Here is a 27,676-nt window from a genome sequence, read left to right on the forward strand (position 1 = left end):
AATAAGAATGGTTCTGTTCCAATAAAACTTTATTTATGGTCACTGAGATTTGAATTTCATAGAATTTTTACATATCATGAAATAGTTTTCTCCAACCATTAAAAAGTGCAAAAATTATTCTTAGCCAACAGACATGCAAAAATAACGGCTGTCTGGATTTAGATCATTTGGTCATTGTTGTTTGCCAGGCCCTGATACAGAATATTAACATCTCCCAAGAAAATTTTCTCTCACCTCTTGTCGTTTCCCAGTCTGTACCTACGTACTCACACCTAGAGGCAAACACAGTTAATGTTTGTGTGTTTGCTTGACATAAATTAATTTGCCTGTTCTAGAACCACATATAAATGGAATCATACAGTCTGTACTCTTGTGTAAGATTTATTTTACTCAGCATAATACATTTAAATTTCATTCGTTTTTTTTGAGTAAGGACCTATATGTGAGACCTGAAACCATAAAAGTCCTTGAAGAGAGCACAGGTCTTTGACATCGAATGTACCAACATCATTCTAGATATGTCTCCTTAGACAAGGGAAATAAAAACAAAAATAAACTATTGGGACTACATCAAAATTAAAAGCTTCTTCACAGCAAAGAAACAACCAACAAAACTAAAAGACATCCTACTGAATGGGAGATGTTTGCAAATGATATATCTGATAAGGGGTATCCAAAAGATATAAAGAACTTACACATAACTCAACACTAAAAAAATAAATAATCCAATTAAAAAATGGGCAGAAGACATGAACAGACATTTCTCCAAAGAAGACATCCAGATGCCCCACAGACACATGAAAAGATGCTCAACATCACTCATTATCAGGGAAATGCAAATCAAAACCACAATGAGATATCACTTCACACCTGTTAGAATAGGTAAAATCAAAATCTCAAGAAATAACAAGTGTTAGAAGGATGTGGGGAAAAAAAGGAACCCTCATGCACTGTTGGTGGGAATACAAACTGGTGCACCCACAGTAAAAAACAATACAGAGGTTTTTCAAAAATTAAAAATAGAGCTACCCTGCAATCCAGTAATCACACTCCTGGGTATTTAGCCAAAGAATACAAAACACTAATTCAAAGGGATTTATGCACCCCTGTGTTTAGTGCAACATTTACAGTATAGCCAAATTATGAAAGTAGCCCACGTGTCCATCAACAGATGAATAAAGAATATATGGTATATATATACAATAGAATATTATTCAGCCATAAAAAAATAATGAAATTTTGTCATTTGCAGTACCATGGATGGATCTAGAGAATATTATGCTAAGCTAAATAAGCCAGTCAGAGAAAGACAAATACCATATGATTTCACTCATCTGTGGAATTGAAGAAACAAATGAATAAAGGGGGAAAAAAAGAGACAAACCAAAAAACAGACCCTTAACTATAGAGAACACACTGGTAGTTACCAGCAGAGAGATGGGTGAGAGGATGGGTGATATAGGTGAAGATTAAGAGTACATTTATCATGATTAGCACTGACTAATGTATAGAGTTTTTGAATCGCTGTATTGTACACCTGAAACTATTACAACACTGTACATTAACTACACTGGAATAAAATAAAAAATAAAATTCATTTTTTTAATCGTAGATGTAGTTCATTTTTATTGCTTAGTTGTATTCTATTGTGTGGTGACTGATCACAGTTCATTTGGATCTCTTTGATGTCTGGCCTGTCTCCAGTTTGGGGCAATTATGGATAAAACTATTCTTAAACACATCTTTAGGTGGACAGATGCCTTTATTTCTTCAGGTAACTACCTACAAATGGACTTACCTTTGTTATTTGATAGGTATCTCTTGAGTTTTATAAGAAACTGCCACTTTTTCAAAGTGGTTATATCATATTTTTTGCTCCCACCAGCAACAAATGAGACTTCTGGTTGTTCCACATCCTTCTAAACATTTGATACTTTCCTTTTTTTTTTTTTTTTTATTTTGACCATTTTTATGGCTGTATACAGGTATTTCATTGTGGTTTTCATTTTAATTCTGTCACTGATTAGTGATGAGCACTTTGTCATGTGCTGACTGGCTATTTGCATGTTTTCCTTTCTGAAGCATCTGTTCACATTTTTATTTTTAATTGAATTTTTGTCTTATTAAGTTGTAAGCATTCTTTATATGGTTTAGATACCAGTCCTTTTCGAGATACATATCTTGCAAATATTTTCTCCTAGTCTGTGGCATGTGTGTTCAGTTTTTTAATGGTATTTTTTCATTATCAGAAGTCTTTAATTTACTGAAGTCTAATTCATCAGTTTCTAATGGTTATTGCTTTCTAGTTTCTAAGAAACTTTTGCCTAACACATAAGAGCTAAAATATTCTGGTTTTTTTTTCCTTTTTCCAGACACTTTATCATTTTGTGTCTACATTTAGTTCTGTAATCCACCTCTAAGTTTGATATATTTTGGTAAGGTAAGGGGTCAAGTTTCTTTTTTTTCCCCAAATGCATATCCAGTTGTTCTTAAATACTATTCTTTCTCTATAGAATTCCTGTGCACCTTTGTAAAAAAATCAAAGATGTAAATATGTGTCTGTTTGTGCCTCTTCTGTTTTATATTACCACGCTGCCTTAATTGCTTGCTATAGTTTCATAATATGTTAAAATCAGGTAGTGTAAGTCTTTCAAATTGTTAATCTTTTTTTTTTTAAGTTTATTTATTCATTTTGAGAGAGCACAAGTGGGGAAGGGGCAGAGAGAGAGAGGAAGAGAGAGAATCTCAAGCAGGCTCCACACTGTCAGGGCAGAGTCCAATGCAGGGCTTGAACTCACAAACCATGAGGTCATGACCTGAGCCAAAATCAAGAGTTGGACACTTAACCGACTGAGTCACCCAGGTGCCGCATCAAATTGTTAGTCTTTATTAAAGTTGTTATAGTTATTTCAGGTTGTTTGCATTTTCATATAGATTTTAATCTGTCAGTTTCTATGACAAATCATGCAGGGAGGGTATTTAGATTGCATTGATTCTGTAAACTAGTTTGGGGATAGTTGACATTTTAACACTATTAAGTCTTTCAAACCATGAACATAGTATAGTTCTCCATTTAATTAGATCTTCTTTAACTTGTATCTACAATGTTTTATTTCAGTTGTTTGCTGCAAATATATAAAAATACAGTTGTTGTTTTTTATATTGAAATACCTTACAGTTTTGCTTACCTCACTTATCCTGGCAGTTTTATTATTATTTAGCTTAAAATATTTTCTCTTCTTCCTACAGATTTGCAAAAGTGTCTAATTGCAAATTGGGTCATATTTTTATTGATTTCCAGGTGAATCTCATTGTGATCAGAGAATATACTTTGTATTATTTTAATATTCTATATTTTCTGAGGCTTTCATTTTATGTCCCAGAATACAGTCCATGTTGATGAATATACATGTGCTCCTGAAAGGAATGGTATTCTTTAGTTATTGCATATAGTGTTTTATAAATATCAGTTAGGTCCAGGTGGTTGATAAAATCGCTCACAAATTGCATGACTTTACCAAAAACTTATGAGATGGAGATGTCTATTAGTTGCTGAGAAAGAAATATTAAAATATTCAAGTATAATTGGAATTTTTGTATTTGTCCTTTGAATTCTTCAATTTTTGCTTCATACATTTTGACATTGTTATTATTTGCATACCCATTTATGATTGTACTCTTATTAAACATTCTTCTTGTCATTATGAAATATCCTTATTTCTAATAATACCCTTTGTCTTTAAATTATTAGTCTTAAATCAACAGGGAGCAATGTAAAGTGACAGTAGAGGTCACTTAAGTGTTGTCTGGCAAATTAACAGGCATTCAATGAATACTTCTTGAATATTGACTTTCTCCAGCTTTAGTTTTTCTCAAGATTGCTTTTCTTCTTTTCTTTAATGTTTATTTATTTACTTTAGAGAGAGAGAGGGTCAGAAAGGGAAGGAGACAGAGAATCCCAAGCAGGCTCCTGTCTGTTGGCACAGAGCCCAACATGGGGCTAGAATTTACAAACTGAACCGTGAGATCATGATCTGAGCCAAAATCAAGAGTCGGATGCTTAACTGACTGAGCCACCTGGGCACCCCTCTCAAGATTACTTTTAGATAGGGGCGCCTGGGTGGCTCAGTCAGTTAAGCGTCTGACTTCAGCTCAGGTCATGATCTCACGGTCCATGAGTTCGAGCCCTGCATCAGGCTCTATGCTGACAGCTCAGAGCCTGGAGCTAGCTTTGGATTCTGTGTCTCCCTCTCTCTCTGTCCCTCCTCTACTCATGCTCTGCCTCTCAAAAATGAATAAATGTTAAAAAAAAAAAAAAATTACTTTTAGATAATTCATGACCTTTTATGGGTCCTTAGAAATTTTAAGATTATTTATTCTATTTCTGTGAAAAATGTCATTGGTATTTAAATAAGGATTGCATTGAATCCATAGATTAGATTGCTTTGTGTAGTTTGGACATTTTAATAATATCCGTTCTTCCCGTCCTTGAGCATGGAATATCTTTCCATTTATTTGTGTCTTCTTTGATTTCTTTCATTAATGACTTACAGTATTCAATATACAGGTCTTTTACCTTCTTGGTTAAATTTATTCCTAGGTATGTTATTCTTTTTTTTTTTTTTAACGTTTATTTATTTTTGAGAGAGCGCAAGTGGGGGAGGGGCAGACACACACACACACAGAATCCAAAGCAGGCTCCAGGCTCTGAGTTGTCAGCGCAGGGCCCGACACAGGGCTTGAACCCACGAACTGTGAGATCATGACCTGAGCCGAAGTTGGATGCTTAACCAACTGAGTCACCTAGGCGCCCCTCTTTTTGATGTAATTGTAGACAAGATTATTTTCTTAATTTCTCTTTCTGATAGTTTATTATTAGTGTATAGAAACACAACAGTTTTTTGCGTATTGATTTTGTATCCTACAACTTTACAGAATTCATATATTCTAACAATTTTTTGGCACAGTCTTTAGAGTGTTCTATACATAATATGTCATCTGCAAATAGTAACAGTTTTACATCTTCCTTTTTGATTTGGTTGGCTTTTATATCTTTTTCTTGCCTAATTGCTTTGGCTAGGACTTCCAATACTAAAAAAAATTTGGTAAAAATAGACATTCTTTTTTTTTTTAATGTTTGTTTATTTTTGAGAGAGAGCGAGTGTGTGTGCAAGCTAGGAAGAGGCAGAGAGAGCGGGAGACAGAGGATCCGAAGCAGGCTCTGTGCTGACAACGCAGAGCCCAACACAGGGCTCAAGCTCATGAACTGTGAGATCATGACCTGAGCTGAAGCCGGGCGCTTAACCCACTGAGCCACCCAGGAGCCCTGGTAAAAATAGACATTCTTGTTTTGTCCTGATCTTTCAGGAAGCGCTCTCAGCTTTTTGTTACTAAATATGTTAACTGTGGACTTGTCATATATGACCTTTATTATGTTGATGTGTGTTCCCTCTATACCCACTTAGTTGAGAGTTTTTATCACAAATGGATGTTTAATATGGTCAAATGCTTTTTCTGCCTCTATTGAGATGACTATCATCATTTTATCCTTCATTTTGTTAACGGTGTATTGCATTGACTATCTTGCAGGCGTTGAAGTATCCTTGTACCCCTGGAATAAATCCCACTGGATCCAAGATGTGATCCTTTTAATGTATTGTTGAATTCAGTTTGCTAATATTTTCTTGAGGTTTGTGTGTGTGTGTGTGTGTGTGTGTGTGTGTCTATGTTCATCAGAGATATTGGCTTATAATTATTTTCTTTCTTGTGGCATTTCTGTTTTCTTCTAGTTTTGGTATCAGGGTAATACTGGCCTCATAAAATGAGTTTTCAAGAGTTTCCCTTCCTCTGTTTTTTGGAAGAGTTTGAGAAGAATTGCTGTTAATTCTTTAAATATTTGGTAGAATGCACCAGTGAAACCATCTGGTCCCAGGCTTTTCTGTTTGGGGAGATTTTTGATGACTGATTCAATCTCCTTACTCAATATTGGTCTGTTTAGACTTTCTATTTCTTCATTATTCAAACTTGATAGGTTGTACGTTTATAGGAATGTATCCTTTTCTTCTAGGTTATCCAATTTGTTGGCATATAATTGTTCCTAGTAGTCTCTTATGAGCCTTTGTATTTCTGTGGTATCAGTTGTAACGTCTCCTCCTTTATTTCTGATTTTATTTATTTAAATCCTCTCTCTTTTCTTCCTTGGAGAGTCTAGCTATTGTTTGTCAATTCAAAACACCAGCTCTTAGTTTCATTGATCTTTTCTATTGTCTTTTTGGTTTCTATTTCCTTTACTTCTACTCTGATCTTCAGCATTTCCTCCTTCTATTAACTTTGGCCTTTATTTGTCCTTTTTCTAGCCCCTTGAGGTATAAAGTTAGATTGTTTATTGAGACTTTTCTTGTCTTTTGAGGTAGGCATTTATCACTATGAACTTCCCTCTTAGATTGGTTTTAACATTTTAAAGAGAAATAAAGTAAACATTGAAGTAGTCCCCTGTGATTTTCTTTACTGGCCATCTGCTGAAAGATTATGTCATGAGAAGAGCTGATGATATATATACTTCACAGGTCAACAGTAACTCACTAACCCATAGCCAGAGAAAATACCAGAATGGCTTGGGACCTCAAGAAGCTTTTATTTGAATCTTTAAAACCTAAGAAACTTTTCTTTTCTTTTCTTTCTGTTGAATTGGTTGTTAATCTCTTTTTAGCTTTGGAATAGCACTTTTCTGCTTAGACTAGAGGAAAATTAAGATTTTTTGCTGTCAGGAATTATTTCTTTCAAAGTGGTATTTCTCTTCTATAAAAGGGTACATGTATATAATTTTGTTAAGGCACTTATACTGAATTGTGTTTAATAGTTGGGAGTGAGAGTACTTTTTGGTATGTGATTTTGCTACTTCTCCTGTGGGGATAGTAATATTTTCCTGCAAGAGTGGATGCTTCCGCTTCTACTTCCTGCTGTCCTCTTTCCCCCAAACTTATAAGAGCCCTTGATAAACAGAGCGGAGAAACAAGCATTGTATACCAGTGTTCTCACCAGCCTCACCAGATCCTGACTCTTTTATTCAACTAAGAGAGGTGCCAGTCATCTATACCTGCTCAGCCTTATCTCACAGCAAAGATTGAAACAAAAAGAATTCGTCACAAAAATAATCACTCCTCTGTGAACAAAGGTTCACATCATTCCTCCTTGATGTGTTTTGGCCTTTCCAGAATAACTGTGGGACAGTGTTGATCTGTTTATATGACTTGGACAGAGCTGTTAGGTTTTTAGTACAACCTTTCAACTGCCAAAGTTGTTTTTCTCTGACAGACTGACTGTTAGGATCAACTATCATTTTTCTGGCCCTTAGATATTAAATTCCTCAAACTTCAAATATGTCTTTTCTGTTTCACATTAATTATCCAAGAAAAATGTAGACAGCTGTTTGTATAATTAAAAAAACATTAAATGAAGGTCAGATATTTTAAGTAATTCATTAACCTCTTAGATCCTTAGTTTATTCATCTCTAAAATGAGTGTGATGATAACTGTCCTATTTCTCTTAAGGCAGTGTAGTGAGTGTGAAAGTTGTTTATAAGTCCATAAGCTGCTATGCAAATAGTACGTGTACAGCCAGCATTCACTTCAGATAGCTTTTGTGTGGTATTTGAAGTGTAACACAGGCAGTTTTCATTTTTAGTTTTAGAACATTTTTTACAGATACATCAAAGGAATGCTGATGGGAAAAGGATATAGTTGTTTGACACCAAATCTCTGTATTTTAAACACCAACTTTCTGTATTTTTAGGGTTAGTCAACATTTTCTGAAGTCATTGTGCTTTGTGATAGCCTGCAGATACTCTCAGAATTCTAGAACCTTTGCTCTAGACTACAGTTTTTGCCAAATTCAGACTACAACTATGTTACACGCTTTGTGGACTGTAATAGTGGATATAGTAAGATAAAGTAATGCAGGGGCACCTGGGTGGCTCAGTCGGTTAAGCGGCCGACCTCGGCTCAGGTCATGATCTCACGGTCCGTGAGTTCGAGCCCCGCGTCGGGCTCTGTGCTGACAGCTCAGAGCCTGGAGCCTGTTTCAGATTCTGTGTCTCCCTCTCTCTGACCCTCCCCCATTCATGCTCTGTCTCTCTCTGTCTCAAAAATAAATAAACGTTAAAAAAAATTTTTTTTAAATAAATAAATAAAGTAATGCATGCTAGCTACAATATGAAAGCTCTATCAACATTATCATAAAAATAGAATACTGCTTTTATTTACTAACTGTAATCATTCCCCAGTTTTTTCACTGTTTTGTGTACCTTTGTACTTCTAAATTCAGCTTACCATTCTTTCTTCCTTCATGATTTAGAATGATTTGTGACTGAACCAGATTTTATCTTCAATGTTTTTCTTTTTCTTTCGTATTTTTAAAGTATGATTTCCATTTTATTTGTTTTCCAGAGGATAGCTTTTCTTCAGACTTAAAAACTCACCTCCTTACATTGGCTTTGGCAGAGGTGATAGGGTAGCACCTGCAGATCTAAATCCCATTGGGGGGTGTTTGGTCCTTCTGGGCTTCACAAAAGTCATACCCTACTACCTTGCTACAAATGGCACAACTCCTGCAGTAATGTAGTTTCACTTAGAGCTTGAGAAGCATAAAGGTGTGAAAGACCCTTGCTTCAGAAATGTCTTGATAGCTATAGCCTCTGCTGTGTTTCAAACCATGAACGTTTTAATGGCCTAGTCCTTGGGCACACATCAGGCACAGCGGGTGCAATGAACAAGCTGCACATAACGTTGGCGGCCCTTTTCTTCACGATAATTGTTTCTTCTTTCCGTGGTCATCTTGGAAGCAAGCACCCAAGAGCTCCGCTTTTTCTCATGAAAACATTTTTCTGCTGTAGAGGTATTATAACTGTTGGGATTCCTTCAAGATGGCTGCCTCTGCTCTCCTTCTAAAAGCCCACTAGGGTATTTAGGCCCCCAGGAGCCACAACACACTGGTACTCCTGGTGCATTTATGCATCTTCTTCCCGATTAGGATTTCTCTGATAACTGGTCACCAACCTAGAAGTATCTCAGAACTGCCCCCCTCCCTGGCCTTTCACTTTTTTTTTTTTTTTCCCCTTAAAGCCTAGACAGAGTCTTCCAGAACTGGATGACCATGAAGATAAATAGAGGCATGCCCAACCCCATTTCCCCATTCCAGCAGCAGACAGGAAAGGAATAGGTCTCACTGTATCTCCTAGATTTATATATACTCTCTTCTCTCTACTTGTCAGAATGCACACTTCTGTGCATAAATGACTGTGTGGGGACTTTCTTTGTGTGAGAACTAGGAGTCTTAAGGAAGGCAGATTGAGAAAAATTGGATTTGTAGTCAACACTAATCACTTAGCTTCGAAAGGGAAAGAATTACCCATAATCCCACCACTCTGATGCAATCTCAGTTAACATTCTGTTGTCTCATAGTCCAGTGTTATTGTTTTTCTTAGGTATTTTCTTAGGTATTTCTTTCTTAGGTATTGTCATAACTGTGATACATGCACATTAGTGCACTTAAAAATTTCTACTTTCTGGGGCGCCTGGGTGGCTCAGTTGCTTAAGTGTCTGACTTTGGCTCAGGTCATGATCTTACGGTTTGTGAGTTCGAGCCCTGCGTGGGGCTCTGTACTGACAGCTCAGAGTCTGGAGCCTGTTTCAGATTCTATGTCTCCTTCTCTCTCTGCCACTCCCCTGCTCACACTCTGTCTCTCAAAAATAAATAAATGAGGGGCGCCTGGGTGGCGCAGTCGGTTAAGCGTCCGACTTCAGCCAGGTCACGATCTCGCGGTCCGTGAGTTCGAGCCCCGCGTCAGGCTCTGGGCTGATGGCTCGGAGCCTGGAGCCTGTTTCCGATTCTGTGTCTCCCTCTCTCTCTGCCCCTCCCCCGTTCATGCTCTGTCTCTCTCTGTCCCAAAAATAAATAAAAAACGTTGAAAAAAAAATTTTTTTTTAAATAAATAAATAAATAAATGAAAAAAAAATTTTTAATTAAAAAAAAAAATTTCTACTTTCTTAAAAATGTACTATTATGGGGCGCCTGGGTGGCTCAGTCGGTTAAGCGTCCGACTTCAGCTCAGGTCATGATCTTGCGGTCCGTGGGTTTGAGCCCCGCATTGGGCTCTGTGCTGACAGCTCAGAGCCTGGAGCCTGTTTCAGATTCTGTGTCTCCCTCTTTCTTTGACCCTCCCCTGTTCATGCTCTCTCTCTGTCTCAAAAATAAATAAATGTTAAAAAAAAATTTTTTTTTAAATGTACTATTATATCCCACCTATGAAACTGACAAAATATTTTTTCTTTTGTGTCCTTTATAAGGCAGTTATATTATTTTTATGGCCTTTTACCTTGGTGGTAAAGGGTGTTTGTCTTTAGACCTAATTTGAATGCTGCTCAGTAGCTATGTAATTTCCCACAAATCACTTAACCTCTTCTCTAAGTGTTCCTCATTTGTTAAATGGCAATAACAAAACCTGCAGCAAAGGCTATTGTGCAGATTAAATATAATAAGGTATTTAGTGCACTTAACCCTTTGCCTGGCATGTAGGAAGTGCTAAATAAATGACAGTAGCAAAGACATTCTTAGTGTCTGTGATACAACCCTGGAATATTTATGAGATCCATTGATGCTACTATTTTATAGATTTTTCCTGCCTCCTAATAGAGTAACATTACTTTTTTTAAAAAAAATTTTTTTAACGTTTATTTATTTTTGAGACAGAGAGAGACAGCATGAACAGGGGAGGAGCAGAGAGAGAGGGAGACACAGAATCTGAAGTGGGCTCCAGGCTCTGAGCTGTCAGCACAGAGCCCGATGCGGGGCTCGAACTCATGGACCATGAGATCATGACCTGAGCCGAAGTCGGGCGCTTAACCGACCAAGCTACCCAGGTGCCCCTAGAGTAACATTACTTTAATTGCACAGATAACCCACAATCCTAGTAATTATTTTTTCCTGCAGCAAAAGAAATTAATCTTCTTTTCTGAATCTCTAATTGAATTGTTAAAGTTTGCCAGTAGTGCCTGAGCAACAATATAGGTACCTCTCCAAGGCCTCAAGGCATGGGATGTGAGCCATACATATTAAGTCAGACCTGATTACCTTTAAGGAGCACCCCATGATGGCAGGTGACTTTTTCTTCTGGAGTTTTCTGACCTGAAGGTGATTTTCAGGCAATAGTAAGAAGTAGAAACCACCACCTCTATACTGGAGTCTAAATTAATTCTGGACACACTTGACAATTACGTAAGTTCCACAGAGGCAAAGACCTCTTAGACTACATGAGAAAGTTGTAAGTAATTTGGGAGAGAAACCTTTCTCTTGATGTATTCTTAAGACATCATTTATACTGTTCCATAGGTACATCCTACATTTTTATAGTTTCTGCTGAATGATTTAAGGTGACATTGTCCTGTGACTCATGTGATTTATTTCTTAGACTCAGAACTACGGTATTTTAAATGTTTCTGGAACATATGCTCTCAGATCCTTTTAAAAAGTTTTTTCTAAGTGTTTTATTTATTTTTTTGAGAAAGACAGAATGCAAGTGGGGGGAGGGGCAGAGCACGGGGGAGACACAGAACCCAAAGCAGGCTCTAGGCTCCAAGCTGTCAGCACAGAGCCTGATGTGGGGCTCAAACCCACAAACCGCAAGATCATGACCTAAGCCAAAGTTGGACGCTTAACCGACTGAGCCACATGGGTGCCCCACCATTGGTCCTTATCTTAATGATTATGAGCATTTGACTAATGGGGAAGAGCTGTCTTTGTCCTGTTTGAGGTGCAGTTTGTGATTGAGACATTCTTCCTGGACAATAAAAATACCCTTACACTTTGTGCAGAATAAAAGTTTTCACATGTCAGTTGATTTTCACAGTCATCTGAAAATGTGGAGACCCTGCAGAGCTCAGTATATATTTATCAAATGAAAAAGCTGGTGAGTTTTTACCATAAAGGGAAGTTGCATATAATTTATTTAAATTTTTATGCATTAGTACCAGATATTTTTAATCTTTTAAATTCTTCTGTACCTTAACAGGTTATTTATCCTATAATCTGACCCTATTCATGTGTATCAGTTTCCCAGACTGATCTAGCTCCAGTCAGTATCTAGTGCACATTCTAGAATATACCATTAAGTTCACCATGCACACCCACCAGTTACCATATGATAGGACCCCCTTTTAATAGTTTTGGAAGACAGGCTTAGCAGTTGCCTATTATATCACATTTTTATTTTGTAGAGTTATGTTTTGGAGGACATGATTTGAATCACATTTTATCTGAACTATTAAACAACAATCTTGTTACAATAGGGTTCTACAGTATTCCTTTCATTAACTTGTCCTCAGCTTCTCACTAATTTGTTATTTTCTATACATTCTCTCTGTCTTTAGGATTACTATCTGTTTTGGGTTAAAGGAATATTTTCTGAAATACAAAAATGCATCATCAACCAAAACAAAAGAGTTATTCTCCATTGATGTGTCTTCCTCCTTCTTCCTGATCCGAAGATGACGAGGCTAAAGTTTCCAGCTGGATTTGGCAGTTAGCATTTCTGGGATAAATTAAATGAGCACACTTGATTGAGGTGTAGCTGGACTGTATCACTGTCTTCCTATTATCCTGGGAGATCAAAGCAGAGCACAAAATGGGGCTTAGTCTTTAAAATATTTGAAACAGATGGCTGGTTCTTTTTGGTGAAAATTCAGGTTTTAAGGCAAACCACTTGTTAGCAAGACTTCATTTCTTTTCATTGAAAGATAGTCAACATTGAATATGTACCACTCTTTCTTCCTCAATTTCAAAACTAGAATTACAAACTTTTTGTATGAGGAGGGATTTGGCAAACCTAGAAAGCACTTGGACTGTCTGCGTTCCTTTTCATGTGAATATAAAATAAGTTATTCAAATTTTGCTTTTGTCATTTTGGATATTAAGTGAAAACATCTTAAATGTTTAAATTTTCATAGTCATTTTGTTGGTGGGTCACTATTTAGAATCTAACATTCATATTGTTATATCCTCCAGAAATTGAATCAGAATGTTTATCCCTCACTTCATGTTTTAATAAGCTGAAAAGCACATTCTCCATACTCCTTTATCATTGACATCTGGGTCCTAAGTTCACATAGAATAATTCCGTAAGTGTGGTTTGAGGTTTTTATTGTTTGGTTTAAAACTGACTAAAATGAGAAAATTAAGTCAAAAATATTTTTTGGGAGTCTACTTCTAATCCAAATACTGCACTGCGTATATGGATTAAAATATATGTTTCAAGACTGTAAAACAAATGCTAAACCACATTTTCTCCAACAGAAAAAATTATACAAGGTACAGTAGGAAAACCCAGGCCTCTCCAAGAAACTCAAGGTTTCACAGAGAAGGTGACAGTGAGCTGCCTCTTGAAGGAGCAGTTCTCATTTGCCAAACAGATATAATTTTAGACAAGGAAGCATAAACAGCATAACAAATTTGGTATACTCTTAGTAGTTCACTGTGGATAATGCTTAAGGTGTAATTAATTATTTCTACATAACATATTACCCCCAACTTGTCAGCATAAAAGATAATAAGCCTTTGTTATCTCAGAGGTATCTGTGGGTCAGGAATTCAGGAGCCACTTAGCTGGGTAGTCCTTACTTAGAGTCTCATGGGGTTACAGTCAAGATGTCAGTTGGGACTGCAGTTATCCAAAAGCTTGACTGGGAATAGAGCATTCAATTTCAAGATGGCTCATCTACAGTTCATGTTGGCTGTTGGCAAGAGCCTTCAGTTCCTCCCTGTATGGATCTCTCCATAAGGCTGCTGGAATATCTTCGTGACATGGTGGCCAACTTCAGCCAAAATGAATGATTCTGGAGAAGAGAATAAGGAAGAAGCCACAAATGCCTTCTGTGACCTAGAATCAGAGGGTACATACCAGCACTCTTACCATATTCTGTTTCTTAGAAGCAAGTCACTAAGACCATCCCACATTTAATGGAGCAGAGTATCTCAGGCTCTACTTTATTTTTTTTTTTTTTTAATTTTTTTTTTTCAACGTTTTTTATTTATTTTTGGGACAGAGAGAGACAGAGCATGAACGGGGGAGGGGCAGAGAGAGAGGGAGACACAGAATCGGAAACAGGCTCCAGGCTCCGAGCCATCAGCCCAGAGCCTGACGCGGGGCTCGAACTCACGGACCGCGAGATCGTGACCTGGCTGAAGTCGGACGCTTAACCGACTGCGCCACCCAGGCGCCCCTCTCAGGCTCTACTTTAAAGAGAGGCATGTCAAAAGAATTTGTGGAGTTATTTTAAAACACCAGAGAGTATCAGGGTAGGAGGAGGGCAAGCCATGAAAGCTGGTGCAGTCAGCAGGTAGATCATGAAGACCTTAGTATGCCATGTAATCTGTACAGGATGGACAGAAAGAGAATACTGGAAATGAGAAGGTCAGTTAAGATTATCTTCTTATTTTGTCTTGGAGAGTGATGCTGAAGGCCTGAATAGATGCAAGGATGGAAGAGTTAGTAAAGTGGGAATATATTCATTATCAAGAAACTTTGGTTCTTCTAAGAAATGTCTCCAACCGTTTCTAATCTTCTTTGGGTTAGAAAATAGAGAACATAGTATAAAAGCCCAGTTATGGTTTAGGAAGTTAACTTGCCCACAGGAACTATTCAAATAAAAAGCAGTGAATAAAGCCAAGGGGAGAAGCATCAAGCTGTGATCCACAGCCACTAGCTGAGTAACATAGCTCCTAACCATGTTTACAAGTCAGGTTGCCTCTCCAGGTCTTGAATTTTTCATTTAGAAAGTAGGGCAAGGAGAAGGGGAAAAGATTACCTATATGATCTTTAAAATTCCTCCTATCTTTTAGCTCTGTACTGAAAATGAGTACAAGATGCTGTTTTGGTCCAATTAGTGTTTCACGCTTGTTTAACCTTGAGAATGTTTGACTCTATAGAAATATTTGACCTATTCACAAACATTTAAATCAGGATATACCAGTGTCAAGGAATTTTCACTGAATTTTTGTGGGAGCTGAAACTAAGTTAATTCTATTTAACTTCTTTATCAGTGTTCCATACATGTAATTGAAAATGGCTAACGTTTTCAACATTCTTATTCAATATTCTTATTCTAGTATTTTGCTGAATCATTTTAGTATCCTTTCTTTTGCATTTGCCTATTGCCAAATTCACTTTTCTATTACATCAACGTTTTATTTTATGTTAATATCACTATTGATGCAAATAATATGAATTGATTCTTTTATTTATATATATATATATATATATATTTTTTTTTTTTTTTTTTTTTTTTTTTTTTTTTTGCATCATGATAAGTGTACTCTCTTTATTCCCCATCCCCTATTTTTCTCATCCTCCTACCCCCTCCCCTCTGGTAACCATCAATGTGTTCTCTATAGTTAAGTCTTTGTTTTGGTTTGTCTCTCTTTTCTTTTCCTTTGCTCATTTGTTTTGTTTCTTAAATTCCATATATGAGTGAAATCATATGGTGTTTGCCTTTCTCTGACTGACTTACTTTGCTTAGCATAATACTGTCTAGCTCCATCTAGGTCACTGCGAATGGCAGGATTTCATTCTGTTTTATGGCTGAGTAATAGTCCATTGTATATATATACACCACATCTTCTTTATCCATTCACCTTTCAGACACTTGGGCTGCTTTCACAATTTGGCTATTTTAAATAGTGCTACAATAAACATAAGGGTGCATGTATCCCTTTGAATTAGTGTTTTTGTATTCTTTGGATAAATACCCAGTAATGTGATTACTTGATTGTAGGGTAGTTCTATTTTCAGTTTTTTGAAGAACCTCCATCTATTTTTCACAGTGGTTACACCAGGCTACATTCCCACCAGCAGTTCATGAAGGTTCCTTTTTCTCCACATCCTCACCAATACTTGCTGTCTCTTGTGTTCTTCATTTTAGCCATTCTGACAGGAGTGAGGTGATGTCTCATTGTAGTTATGAATTGAATTTTTTAATGGTAGTTATTATTTCTTAACTAATCTGTGAGACAGTTATAAGAATTTCCTAATATTATAGTTACCCCACTGTCTGGAATTGATCTATTGTACGGATTGGCAAAGTTTTGGGTAAAGGTTTGTAGATTAAAAGCAACCATAGGTAATATGTAAATAAATGAGCATGACTCACAATCTAATATAACTTTATTATGGATGCTGAAATTTGATTTGTATGTAATTTCCATATGTCACCCAAATATTCTTCCTCTCATTTTTTTCAACCATTTGAAAATGTAAAACCCATTCTTAGAAGATGGATTACAGAAAAACAGGCAGTGGTGTTAAATTTGGTCCACGGACTGTAATTTACCAGCCACTGGTCTATTGCTGATCCAGCTCTTCTTTGTTTTTCTCATTACTCCGCATCCAGTGGTTGTCTTACCATCCACGGTTGGTGGTGGAGCGAAGCACAGTGATAGGGTTAAAATGTCTTAGGGAGAGTGGGAGAGAGCCAAAGCATAAGAGACTGTTAAAAACTGAGAACAAACTGAGGGTTGATGGGGGGTGGGAGGGAGGGCAGGGTGGGTGATGGGTATTGAGGAGGGCACCTTTTGGGATGAGCACTGGGTGTTGTATGGAAACCAAGTTGACAGTAAATTTCATATATTAAAAAATAAAAAAAATAAAAAAAAATAAAAAAAAATGTCTTAGGGATCAGAGTGTCAGCTAAAGTTATCAAGAATAACTTGTATTTTACATCTATTCAGATCTATTTTATAGATGATGAAACAGATTCTTGAAAATAGTAATAGTTAAAAAAAATAGTTATAGTTAATAATTATTGAACAAGTTTCCTCTGTGGTAGACACATGGATTATTACAATCACATAAAATACACTGTCCCCAAAGTAGCTTGTCCTTGGTCTCATAGCTAGAATGTTGCAGAGCCTGGAGTTAAACCAGTCTGTCTCCAGAGCCCATGCTTTTAACTACTGCACAGTATTGCTCCATAGTTCTGTACTCCCTCACAGAGTTTTTGGTACAATGCAGACATTTTATAGCCACATAATGTGAGGAATACAAATCTGTCTCTCTGGTGAGGACAGCCTCTGGGTGAAAAAGCCTTTTTTCACCAGTCTTTGAAACTGGATGCCCAGTAATTAACATTACCAGCCAAGGGCCTACATGCTTATGGCTACAGTGTTTGAATGAGTCATGCTTGTGGCCACAGCCAGCCACATTGCCTTCCCTGGCAGTAAAGAATGGAGACTACTGTGTCTGCTTGGATTATAGTGCTATAAAGTATGAGATGCCCTAGCAGCTTTTTCTGGAGAAATATTCAAGTCAATAAGATTCTTTTTTTTTTTTAATTTTTTTCAACGTTTTTTATTTATTTTTGGGACAGAGAGAGACAGAGCATGAATGGGGGAGGGGCAGAGAGAGAGGGAGACACAGAATCGGAAACAGGCTCCAGGCTCCGAGCCATCAGCCCAGAGCCTGACACGGGGCTCGAACTCACAGACCGCGAGATCGTGACCTGGCTGAAGTCGGACGCTTAACCGACTGCGCCACCCAGGCGCCCCAAGTCAATAAGATTCTTAGTAAGATCATAAGATACAGAAGACCATCTAAGTTACTTTAATTCCATGGCTAATTAGCAAAAATTTCATGAGTGAAGTAACTAACATGAGAGCAGATAAGGCAAGCAGCCAGGCAAACAACTCTGCTTTCCTAGAAGGTACAAGTTGTAATTGCTTCAGGAGACACTGGGATGCAAGCATTCCAGTTTAGAGGAGCCTGGCCCCTGTAATCAAACTGCATATTGTGTGTGTGTGTGTGTGCGCACGCACGCATGTGTAACATGTGAACCTGATGCTCTATTGTTGTGCACAAAAAAGTATGATTGTTCAGATGGGCATGTTAATTAAATCAGAGCTGGAAACCTTCAGGTACATAGAACGTACAGCACTGAACTCACAAGATAGTCTGAGACACAAATGTCAGCCTTTGGATGGCTTTGCAGTATTCTTTGAAATGGTACATCTGGGAAATGGTATATGGATGGTGTATTAGATAGATGAATACAGAAGTATACCAGACCAAATGGCGTGAGACTTTATTGTTTAGGTGAAGATGGCAGAGACCTTGCTTCCTGTGGATGATCTAGGGCTTTCTAATTGTTGTCAGCAATAGCATCTCATACAGAAGATTACAGCTGCTGAAGCCTACAAAGCAACTTAGTGTAAAGAATCCCCCAGAATTGAGGGATGCGTATATTTGGGCAGATTGCTTGAAGCATGGAGAGAGCTGTTCCTCCTGTTAGTTGCTGTGAAAGTCTATGACACTAAAAGTATACTCCCTGGAAAGAGACCAAGGAAAAGCACTAGTGACATGAACAGATTAACATGGTAAAGAAAAGGTGTGTTCTACATTCTCTTGTTGCTTTTCCTCTTTGGTTGATTTTCAGGGTTGGAGTTTCCACTGCACTTTTTCATTGTTTCCTATTTTCTAAGCCCAATAAAATATTAGGTACTCTGATTATTTTAGAAACATGGTCTCTGTCCTTTGTGCTTCCCACAAAAACTGCTACAGAATTGGATGTGGGTCCATATGTGTGGTAGCTTTATCATGAGTACCAAAAGCTGGAGCTAGAGGCTTGTAGATGAAACAAATTAGGAAGATTCTGTACAAACGTACCTTTTTCCCCCACTGTCAAGTCACTTTATAACTATACTAAGAGCCTCCTTCCTCTGTAATATTGTGTAACTTTACCTTCTTGCAGTCTAGATACACCCCCATTTCTAATTCCTTGGAACTTTCTCCCTTGGTCTGTTGGCACTCCATTCTTTTACTTGCAAGTACTCCGCTGCTCTTCTCTTAGGATCTGTCAGCTCTGTCACAGAGTGTGTTGCTCTTTCCTCTGTTCCTCAGTTTCCAGTGGGACTGCTGCACTCTGCCACTGTACTTCAGAGCTGATCTTCAGTCAGCACTTACTGAACTCTGTACTGGATCAGAGGGAATCTGGGCACATGAATCCTTCTTCCAAAAACTGGGTCATATATACGCAAAAAGGCTTGATTTGCCCCAGGTTACTTAATCCTGAATTCCTCTGGCTGTTAACTTATAACAGGATTTCTGGTATTTTGTCATAGTAACTTTTCTATCCTCAAATAATAAAAGCTTTGCTTAAGCATCAACTACTAGTAATAATGTAATGGTGATATCTATCAGAGTTTGTGCTTTGCTAAGCAATTTTAACTTTCAGAGAGGAGGAGGAGGGGAGCTTAATTCAGTGACTATTTGGGAGGTTTTATTCTGAAATAAAGAAAATGGGTAGAGAAAACCATCTTCTTAATTTTTGTTTTTCCCAAATCCTTTTTTTTTTTCCACCCAAAGCCTGGGTTACTCCCAAGGTAAAAGGGTAATGTCTGGAAATCATTAATCCATGGGATTTGTTCACGGTGTATAAGATTTTCAGAAAGAATTTGCTTTTTAAATATGATTTCCTGATTGACTACGGCAGACATAAATCCAGGAAGGACGGCTCTGTCAGAGCAGCCAAGATCCCTTTCCAATTCTCAGATATCTGACATTTTTTGGTATGTATGTGTGGAGTGGAAATACAGATTCTTCGTGTGGGTAGGTCAGGAGGAGAGAGAGGTAGAAGAGGAAAGGAAGAGAATGATGGTGCTACTGGGGCTAAAATAGGGCACCTTTCCTGGAATTAGCCTTAGCTCACTGGGGGCCTAGCTTTATTTAATGTATACTAATGAGAAGGAGAAGTTAAAGAGACAGACACCCTTGTGTCTCCTGTCCTGGTACTGGTTTCAGTTCTTGAAGTGCTCTTTTATGATATTCAGAAACACTTCCATCCTCTCAGTTTGCAGATTTCTAAGCTGTGCTAAACCTGAATATAATGGCTAAGGGCCATTTTGCTCAGATCTTTCCTTCCATCTTGCCCTTGCCGTCCTCTTCCCACTGCAAGGATATCCGTGTGCCTTCTTATACACACCAAATCACGTGTCTAACCTGTCACAGTTTGTTTCCTGGTTATTTCTAACTTTAGCATTAAGAGATCAAATTCCTATATGAAAATCAGTTCTTCTCTAAATAGCAGAAATACCCATTTCTGATATCTCTCCACAGCTATAGATATTTTCCCCTGCGTTCCAAATGATAGATAAACTCTCCTCTCCCACCTGTACCCTCGTAGGGGGTACATTCTTGTTAAGCACTGTTTGATGAGAAGCCATGTCTACCATGTCTGTCTTCAGATAGAATGAGCCCCTCAGTGGCCACAGCCTATCAGTGAGCATTCTATAGTAGACTTCTAAATATCTGCATGGTCCTAGTGTGTTTGATTTGACACTAGAGTTGAAATAATAATGTGACTAATGGCAAACTGTCTCTGTCTACTCCTCCAACTCTTTTAGGTGTGTACACACACACACACACACACACACACACAGCTTTAACCTGACCTTAAAATAAGCTAATCACAAAACAGTCTCCTCCAGAGACTGGCCTCTGGGAGCCCTTATACAGATATGTTATCAAAACTCATAGTTACTAGATAATCATACTTGGCCCTTTTCTTTTCCGTATTCCTGTAGACTAGACTATGAGAAGGAGCTAGTGGATGTGTTCCCTATAATGTACATTCTTTGTTAGATCATTCCCTATTTATTGAAAGACTGTCAAAGCCAGGAGGTTCCTTTTGTTTACCCTGGGTACCTCCACTTGGCCTTCTCTTCCTCTTCCAGTGCAATTGGTACATTGCATTGGAAAGAGAAGAAAATGAAATGTTGTGATAAGGTTGTTATTGTGGTTTGCCCAGCAGGCAACAAGCATGTTGCTGTTTTTCAGATCCATCTGTCTAGCAGACATGTAATAATGCCAAGAAGTGTTGTTGTGCATGACTGCAACAAACAATTATAGCAGGAGTACTTTAGGCTCCACACCTCAAAGGATCAGAATGGAGTGTGAGTTATTAATTTCAACACTCAGGTAGGTGCACAGGCATGCAAGGAGTTGAGGCCACCATTTTTGCTTGCAGCCAACTGCCTAACTAGTTTTTCCTTTTCAATGCAGCATCAGTATTCATTTGGCTCTCCTGTTCCAAAAGTGTGAACCTCTTTTCTCCCTCTTCTGCCTCATTTTTCTCCCCCATGCCTAGAATTTTTTCCCCGTAATTTCTCATTCATGAGTGAATAGCCATGGAACTTAGGTATAGAATGGGGTGGTCACTTACCTGTTTTATTGTGTACACTTTTAGGTGTACACACAAATACTTAACCCCTACATTGTTCACTAAAATACAATAAATGATTTATTGTGGAGAGGCAAGCCTTCAGCCAAGAACTGAATTGAAGATGCTTTCCCATCTTTATTAGCTCTTAAGAGCGAGGAAGAATTTTGGAGCATGCACCTATTCTTAGCATTTCTTAATCTAGCAGAGTGGGTGGTTTTCTTGAATCTAGTTCTCTTTCTCTCATCCGACCATATCTTCAGGGTGCCTACTATGTGTCCCCCTGATTGGTTAGCTTGTAGTAGTTTCTGTGCCTCATAGTAGCATTCTCTCCACCTAATGTCCATTTATCTGCACTTCTTCATTTGTACATACTTGTCTGCCCCCTTATTGGTAAATGATCTTATTTTCATGTATCTTACAAATTTCCAAGTGTTAAAGCAGGTACTTGAAATACCTGCAGCCTTTAACATCCTCCGCGAGCATATGAATAAAAGGGCCCAGTGGGAGATTCCCTTCCCTTACCAGTGTGCAGGCCTGCAACACTCTGCTGTATTTGAGTAGCATTTATTATACTGCATAAAATAGGATAGGTTTTAACTAAATGAAGAGTAACTAGGCAAAATATAGTTAGTAGCTCTGTAGTTCAGATTTCAAGATTCATTTTATTCTGTACCCTGTTTCCTGTCTCCTTACAACTTTGAGTACAGATTTTTTTTCTCTCTCTCTGTATCCAGATCAAGAAGTAGAAAATGTTTTGTTTTGCTGAAGTGGTAGTATATACTTAAAGAAAAGTTGACAACGGATTTCTGAGCCATGAAACTAAGAGGAAATGACCACATGTTATTTAAAAATTTTTTAATGTTTATTTTTGAGAGAGAGAGAGAGAGAGAGAGAACATGAGCGGGGAACAGACAGAGAGAGAGAGAGAGAGAGACACAGAATCTGAAGCAGGCTCCAGGATCTGAGCTGTCAGCACAGTCTGACATAGGGCTTGAACCCACAAATTGTGAAACCATGACTTGAGCTGAAGTCAGATACTTAACCAACTGAGCCCCAGTTTTTTATAAAATGATTACCACTTTTGTTTGTACTTCAAAACCTGTAGCCTTTGGCAATTTTGATGGACACATTTAAACTTTAACAAACCATAAAGCCTTTTTAAAATCTAAAACCTTTGGAGAGAGTTTTTACTTTAAGAACTAGATATTTCTGTTTGTAGTAAGATTTCTGATTAACATTTATTCATCTCAGTGACCCAGTAGTCCCTGAACCTGAATTCCTAGTGTAACTGAGTATTTACTATTCCTTTCCTTTACTCAGTGTTAAAGAAAAAAATTATCCATTCCCTTTTTAAAACAGTAAGACAGACTTTATTCAAGACAACTGTGATAGGGATAGGAAGCAGTGCAATGGAGTTGTTCAGTGGGGAGAAAGATTGTGCTTAACAATCTTTGAACTGAATATGGTAAGGAAAACTGGAAATTCATGGCCAAGAAGCAGGGTTGGGATCAGTATATGGACACTTACCAAGACAAAACACCAGGGATAAGGGCACATTCTGGCTAAACTGACCTAATAAGATCCTTGCTGAAGGCAGACCAGCGATCACCTGGAGAATGAGGGAGGATGAGGAACCTTATCATATATTGAGAGTAATCAAATATCAAGGATGAGAGATTCTTGATAAACCAATTTAGCAGAATTCTTGATAGAGCTAGACAATGTAGAGATGAGCCCAAAATTAGGGCCAGTTGAGAAGAGAGTTCAGGGAGAACCTAACTAAAGTTTGGTGAGAATCTTTGCCACCAGTATATAGATAACATAATGAGAGGGTTAAGTGAGCCTAAGTGATTCCCCAGTCCAAATATTTCATTTACTATAGTAGTAATAGTAGGTCATCTGTAAGGGAGGCTGAAAGAACAGATTCTGCTTACTATAACACACCTATTTTAGGTACTTAGAAAATATTTATGATATAAATGATTGTTCTGCTTTTGTCATGATTTTTATTTTTGGTTTAGGAGACAAATACAGGAAAGTCACATTCTATAAAATTTGGGGAGTCAAATAGTTAAACATGAAAGATAGTTAATGAAGTAAGGGTTAGGATTTGGAGCCCTTAACTTTAACTTGCCTTTAACTTTAGGTTATCTGTTAATTTTTCCTGGAATTTTGGAAGTTTATTAACTTACCCCTAAAAGAAAGGCCGCTATGCTATACTAGAATTGCTTTTCAGTTACTAGCCCACTAAGTACAAAGTAAGTCTAAAGCTATTCTCTCTCTTGCAGGAAAAGTGTCTAGTGAGGGCCATTCTCAAAAGTATATTTTTTTCTATTTGGTAGGGTTAAAAATGGGTAAGACTATACCACCAAAAACATTTAGGGAATCCATTAATTGTCCTTCTGTTTGGGCTTCAAATGAGAAAGCTAATTAAGAAGTTGGATCTCAGAGACCATTAAGAATAAAAAACTTGAGGAGTGCCTGGGTGGCCCAGTCGGTTAAGCATCTGACTTCAGCTCAAGTCATGATCTCGAGGTTTGTGAGTTCAAGCCAGCATCGAGCTCTGTGCTGACAGCTAGAGCCTGGAGCCTGCTTCGGATTCTGTGTCTCCCTCGTTCTCTGCCCCTCCCCCACTTTCTCTCTGCCTCTCTCTCTCTCTCTCTCTCTCTCTCTCTCTCTCTCTCTCAAAAATAAACATTAAAAAAAATTTTAAAGAAGAAAAAACTTGGATTTTATAACCTTATATACGAAGACAAAGTTAAACTAAGCTTCACAGCACGGCACAGAGGTTTATTTAGCAATTTGCATGAAGTTGATTTCAAAAGTAAACTTGAAGATAAACCATGAATTTATGCATTTTAATTCTTGTATACACTCAACACATTAGCTCCATTATTTCATGACTTTTTTAATGTAGAGTAGAACCACACCTTATTCTTTTTTTTTTTTTTAATTTTTTTTTTAACGTTTATTTGTTTTTGAGACAGAGAGAGACAAAGCATGAACGGGGGAGGGTCAGAGAGAGGGAGACACAGAATCTGAAACAGGCTCCAGGCTCTGAGCTGTCAGCACAGAGCCTGATGCGGGGTTTGAACTCACGGACCGCGAGATCATGACCTGAGCCAAAGTCGGCCGCTTAACCGACTGAGCCACCCAGGCGCCCCCACACCTTATTCTTTTTTTTTTTTTTTTTTTTTTAATTTTTTTTTTCAACGTTTTTTATTTATTTTTGGGACAGAGAGAGACAGAGCATGAACGGGGGAGGGGCAGAGAGAGAGGGAGACACAGAATCGGAAACAGGCTCCAGGCTCCGAGCCATCAGCCCAGAGCCTGACGCGGGGCTCGAACTCACGGACCGCGAGATCGTGACCTGGCTGAAGTCGGACGCTTAACCGACTGCGCCACCCAGGCGCCCCCACACCTTATTCTTAATATTCCCATCAGCTAAAACTGGATATGACATGGCACAAAGGCATTCACTAAATGTTTGTTAAGTGAATTATATAACTTTTTAGTTTCAATATATGTCATTTGATATACTATATTTTTTGAAAGAACTCTATTCTTTCACAAATAACTGCATTTAAGTGAGAACATAACACAAAATTCCAGACTTTTGTAAAGAAACTTAACACTAGCCTTCATCTTTCTTATCCTGAAGTATATAATTGGCCAAGAAGATAAACTTAGTTATTGAAGGAGAAAAGAGTTTGAGACTAGATTGATTAATTTTCTTTATTTGTTTATTTATTTATTTGGTTCTTTTTTTTTTTTTTTTTTTTACTTTTCAGAGTTAGCCCTCTGCTGGAGCCTCTAGACAAAAATATGTCTCTAGGCAGTTAATGTTATTCTGGGACTTTCTTGATACACCTACACTGGGGGACAGAAGTGTAATGGTAACCCAGTGAGAAATCAAAACTACCACTAGCATTTTTGCCATTAATATATGGGCAGGTGAACCTGTCTCTGAAGACTTCAGCAGCAGATATAAAGAGGAACAAGATTTTATAGCCAATTAAGGGTAGTCAGCTAGCCACAGAAGAATCACAGCAAATGTAAAAATAATTTTCCAGGAGCACAGTAAATGATGGATAAATGTTAGCTTTTTTAAAAATGGCATCTTCAGGGCATCTGGGTGGCTCAGTCACCCTTAACTTTAAGTCACTTAACTAAGTGTCTGACTTCAGGTTAGGTCATGGTCTCATGGTTCTTGAGTTCAAGCCCCACATTGGGCTGTCTGCTATCAGTGCAGAGCCTGCTTCAGATCTTCTGTCCCTCTGTCTCTTCCCCTCCTCCTACTCACTTGCTCTTTCTCAAAAATAAACATTTTTAAAAATGGCATCTTCTTGGGGTGTCTGGGTGGTGCTTAGTCCATTAAGTGTCCAACTCATGATTTGGGCTCAGGTCATGATCTCAAAGCCCCACATTGGGCCTGTGCTGGGCATGGAGGCTGAGATTCTCTCTCTCCTTCTCCCTCCCCTCCTCATGCTTGCACTCTCTCTCTCTCTCAAAAATAAAATATTTTTTAAAGTGGCATCTTCTTGGGGTGCCTAGGTAGCTCAGTTGGTTAAGCATCTGACTGTTGATCTCAGCTCAGGTCTTGATCACAGGGTCATGAGTTCAAGCCCCATGTTGGGCTCCACACTGGGCCTGAAGACTACTTTAACATAAATAAATAATAAATAATAACAAATGGCATCTTCCAAACAGCAAAATACTAGTTACCCCAAAATCTTAAGTTCCAAATAATATTGAGTACCTATTCATTCAGCCTTTATGACGAAGCTACACCATTCCTTTTTAAATGAGTGCCTAGGGTGGATGCCTGAATGGCTCGGTTGGTTCTGACTCTTGATTTTGGCTCAGGTCACGATCTCACAGTTTGTGGGTTCAAGCCCTGGTGTCGGACTCCATGCCGGCAGTGCGGAGCCTGCTTAAGATTCTCTCTTTTCTCTGTCTTTGTCCCTCCCCCGCTCATGCTCTCACATCCTCTCTCAAAATAAATAAGGAAATAAATAAAAAACAAAATTAAAAAAATAAAACCAGTGCCTAGAGTGTGTTACAACGAACTAATCTATACTTAGAGTAAGTGTCTGACAAAGAAACAGTAGAGGGAGAAGAGAAAAGGAGGCTAAATAATGGACTAGTTAAAAGTCTTTCACTGTGCACATTCCATCCTGGTATTGAAGAGTCAAATGGTCTAAGAAAGTGTGTTCAGATATCATAGATACATGGGTTGCAGAAATGGAAAACTATGGAATTTTCACTCACAGTCTACACTGAACAATACAGGAGCAATTCATCTGTCTTCCAAAAGACCTTTACCCATCTAATCTCACTTAAGTGGAAAGGAGGTTAAAATAAATACCTCAGAAGATCACTGTCCTCTGTCACCATATGTCATCAAATGCTGGCCTCTGAAGTCAGTTTGAGAATCTAGTACATAAGCAAATAAATCCTTTGAGAAGAAACAAAGCTATCAGTAAGTCAACCAAAAAAATCTTATCCCTTTTTGTAATTTAAATTCTTTTCCTTAATAATTTGGTAAATATTAAGACTAGGGGAACATTGCCTTTTGACATTACATTTGATACAAGCAGAAATTATCTCGATAAGTTCATTTTTTAACTTCATTTTGACAAAAAAAGATGTATAACTATTTTTCTGCATAGCTATGGAACTAAGCCTGACCACATTTCTGATAGTTTTTGGTAGGACTTCTTGCCAATGTACTGAGGTTGCATGTGGACAGAAGACATAACTTACAGATCCTGTAAGGCATCCTCATTCCACTTGACAAGCGTCCCTTTTCCCTCTTGAGATTAGGCAGTGGCAGTTCTACCTTGTGGGAAATGCAATTTCTTTTCTAAGTGGCCTGCCCAAGTCAGATAGGGGGAAAAGGAAGAGATAAGGGCATTTCCCACATGATTGACGTGGTTAAATGTGTCCCAGAGAGGCCAAAGTGATTTTTTTAAGAGGGTAGATTTGAGAGCTGTGCTACTTGGGCTGTTTCCTATGCCTTCACATAGTAAGCCCTATGGGGTTTTTGTTTTGTTTTGTTAAAGCAATTTCTTTAGCCATGGGAAGAAAGGACAGACATCTGGGCTGTTGCATAGATGAATTTTTATTCTGGAAAGAATTTCAAATTCCATCATTTTTTAACTTTTCAGTTTGGACGTTGAGGAATTATAGAGTGCAAAAGACTATCATGTTTTTTAGTCAGTTAGCACTTCAACATGAAATGCATTTAAATCAATTTAAATTTACCTTTAAGAACAAGGACCTGAAAAATAAGTTTTTTCATTTCAAGTCATGTAGTAATGAGGTAGTATTTTTCTAAATGTCATTTACTATCAGAAATTTGACTTTTCCATTACTACCATTTATCACATTGTCTCCTTCCTCTGTGGTCATATTC

General features: G+C 37.9%; 1 protein-coding gene and 1 pseudogene across 13 annotated transcripts in view; one reads left to right on the forward strand and one right to left on the reverse strand.

Annotated features, from left to right (window-relative positions):
- Nucleotides 1-27,676, forward strand: part of ERC1 (ELKS/RAB6-interacting/CAST family member 1) — a 515,043-nt gene that overhangs the window by 439,360 nt on the left and 48,007 nt on the right. The window lies entirely within an intron of this gene.
- On the reverse strand, nt 8,482-8,832 carry LOC131520203 (small ribosomal subunit protein eS26-like; annotated as a pseudogene).

Source organism: Neofelis nebulosa, chromosome 8 (assembly GCF_028018385.1).
Source record: "Neofelis nebulosa isolate mNeoNeb1 chromosome 8, mNeoNeb1.pri, whole genome shotgun sequence".
NCBI lineage: Eukaryota > Metazoa > Chordata > Mammalia > Carnivora > Felidae > Neofelis > Neofelis nebulosa.